Consider the following 3,672-nt stretch of genomic DNA (forward strand, 5'->3'; position numbering starts at 1 on the left):
ACTTTAGGTTCCAGAGTTAATTAACACAGTGATGGTTAAATTAAAAGCAATATTTATGTAAAAAAGGCTTTACGTTTATCAGTTATTAAATTTGTAGCATATTAAGCAACTAAAAGTATCTAGATCAAATCATTCATACAAATTTGGTCAAGTTGGCTATTTCCCATATAATGTATCTAAAACCATTAAAAGCAAAATTATAAGGCATACAATGAATCTATTGAACAAAGAGTGATTTATTTTTAACTTTTAGATTTGTTTCTTTTTTAATTATATGAATAAGCATAATGTGTCTCTGTGGGTTACTTGCATGTGCCTGGGAAGAATAGAGGCGATCTTTAAATACCCTGTTGTAGCGTGATTTCTTCTTATTAATATTTCTTCTTTATAGCCAGGCAGTGTTAGCGCACGCCTTTAATCCCAGCACTTGGGAGGCAGAGGCAGGCAGATTTCTGAGTTCGAGGCCAACCTAGTGTACAGAGTGAGTTCAATGACAGCCAGGGCTACACAGAGAAACCCTGTCTTAAAAAAAAAAAATCTTCTTTATTATAAAATGAGAAATACTGTAAGCACTTTTACATAGGTGGTATTTATTTGGATTATTCTATAAAATTCTCCCTTCAACTGAAAGGTGACTTTTGCATTTATGTATGGGTTACACTGTTTTGATACAGGTTTAAATTGTAGAATGTATAGAGAAATATAACTACCACACCGATCACCCCACACACTTGTCCTTTCCTTGACAGCATCTCAAAACTACTTTCAGCAATTTAAACTATACAATGTTTTACTGTTGGTCCAGCCAGCATTCTATTGAATTTTTATTTGAATAAAGCAAGTTCTTCATCTAGAAGCTAAGCAGAAAATTCACAACGTATTTTTCCTTGAATTTCTAATCATACAAAGTTACATCTATAGTTATTACGCCCACTGAATTCAAACAATATGGCGCCACAGAGAAGATGAAGCCCAGCAGGACATTTGGCTCTCACCCCAAATAGGAAATGAAAATAGTTCATCAGTTTTATGGACAATAAATGGATGCCTCTTAGGAACACTGGTCCTTGGCAATCTTCTCATCGCATGCCTCCTAACACCAATGAGGGCTATGAGAAATACACAGTTTTCACAAAAAGATCACGTTTGTGATATTTTCTTTGGAATATGTCATTTATAACACACTGTGATTTTATCAGTGTGGTAAAAAATGGTTAAGCTTCTGGGCATTCTGATGAAATTCTAGGAACCCAAAATTCATCTAAGAAAAGAGTATGCTATCCATAGCTTCTTGCCTTTGAAGTAAAAGGAAAATGAATGTGTAAACAAAAATTTAAAATAATGTAAGAAGCTGACATTCCCAGTATCGTCCAACATCTAAAGGAAAAACAAACAAACAAAAAAACAAAACAAAAATATATAGAATACACTATTAACTATCCCATCACTATATAAAAGAGTATTTGATCTTTAGCACCAAAGACATTGCACTGCAGGAGGACATGTGGTTTATTAAAATAGCATACATTACAGTGAATTGCTTGCTTACTATATCTGTTAAATATCTTGAAATAATAACAGCCCTGTATTTGTTAGTTTTCTGAGATTTTGATGCTTAGAAAAATACATTTAAAAGCATGCTAAACTTATACATTGTATAGCAGGCAGGCTAACTAATATCATTGTGTCTTCTATATTCCTGACTCACATTCCTGAATAGTGAATCACCTTTTCTGGCTTGATTTTACCAGCATGATGTGATCACTATAAACATATTTTATTAAATCAAACATTCAAAACTATTTCATACTTCATGTCTGGAAATTCATATAGTTCTTGGTAGAATCAGGAGAGAGAATGGATACTGACACGACTGATCCATCCAGTAGAACCAGAAAAGGTATAAATAAATCCAGTTTACTGACCACCACAGAACTCTCCAGTCTTTTTAAGGGACCTGTAGTAACTTGTTAAAAAAATATAGATAGACACAATTTTGTAGACTTAATAATAATTATAAAAGACCAGATACATTTTCACAAACAAAACTATCGAGAAGAGATCCAACTTTTATAGAGATACATAAAGAGGGTCCAACACTAATGTCACGGCATTCTTACCACTAAGGGTTAATTTGGATTTAATCACAGTCAATATTTAATAAGTATAACTCATACCTTTGATGTAACTGACTTGAAATTTTCAGACTGCAATAATTAAATCATTTTTGTGCAGGTAGGTGAAGTCCAGCCTAGATGAAAAAGATGAGGATGGCCTTGTTGGACATCAGTGGGAAGAGCAGCCCTTGGTCCTGTTGGGGTATGATGCTCCAGTGTTCAGGAATGCCAGGGTGAGAAGGTGGGAGTAGGTGGGTGGGTAGGAGCACACCCTTATAGAGGCAAGGAGAGAAGGGATGAGATAGGTTTCCAAAGCAGAGACCTGAAAAGAGGATAAGATTTGAAATGTAAATAAAGAAAATATCCAAGAGAGAGAGAGAGAGAGAGAGAGAGAGAGAGAGAGAGAACTTCTAGTGGTATGCTTTCCAAGGTCCATGTGTTAGAGACTTCCAACTTCATTTTATCACTTAATTTAGGGTGCAATATTTGCTAAAATGATGAAACCTAGTCTTTGTAAGTTATAGTTTATGTGTTTTTTCATTATTTATTTTGATACCATTGGGGTGGGGATATGACAATGAATATATTGTTGCCTATATAAATGTCCAAATATATAATCAAAATAAAGGACCAAATTTATGACTGAATTAGAAAGAATATAATCGATATTGCTATGCAAGAGGCTTTGCATTGCAGATTCTAGCAATTACTTGAAAGCTGAAATTAGACTTATCAACAAAATTTTAAAACACAGCTTTCATAGAAATGCAAGATTTGTTGGCATTTCTACTCAAGACATACCTACATACTGGCCAGAATAGAGGTGAATGGAATCTTTGAGTGTTTATTACTCAACCCTTTCATGGGATAAAAATGTCAATGTGGCAATCCATTCCATATTTATAGGTCCATTTACTAAAGACCTATATATAGGCCTGTATCTTTAAATCCTAGCCCCATAGTTGGTTTAAAACTTGTAAAACTAATTATTATTGGATCTGTGGGCATGGTTGCCTGGGCATGCAATGGCATCTGATCCTTTGCTAAGTCTCTGCCCTCCACTCTCCCTGCCTTTGCCCAACAGTGACAGTATTTTAGCTCTTGACTGTAACTCACAGTGTTCAATGTCACTGCAAAATATTGTGCAATGGCATCATTTTGCAAATGAAATTATTTCCTAGTAGAGTTAAGTATACCTGGATTAGGAACTGCTGTTGATAAATAAGCAGAACTGTGAGTTAATCAATCATAGCTCTACTGAGCTATTAGTGTTTGGTTTTTTCTCCTAGCAGGGACATTTCTGAGTACACAGTTTGGATACCTTGGCCCTTATGGAAATATTGTAAGTTATAAGGAAAACATAAAATATATACTAGATACTAATTGTGTGTCAGCCAATATTTGTGAAAGCATGTAAAATATTCCAGTTTCCTGGCAACATACCCATAACAAAAAAGTCTCAGAACTTTATCTCACCAAATTTCCAAACAAGGTCCTGCCCACAACACCATTGAGTTCATCTTAAAGCTTTGCAGATCATTCTCTTAGTCAGTCA

This window comes from Mastomys coucha, unplaced genomic scaffold (genome assembly GCF_008632895.1).
Source record: "Mastomys coucha isolate ucsf_1 unplaced genomic scaffold, UCSF_Mcou_1 pScaffold16, whole genome shotgun sequence".
Lineage (NCBI taxonomy): Eukaryota > Metazoa > Chordata > Mammalia > Rodentia > Muridae > Mastomys > Mastomys coucha.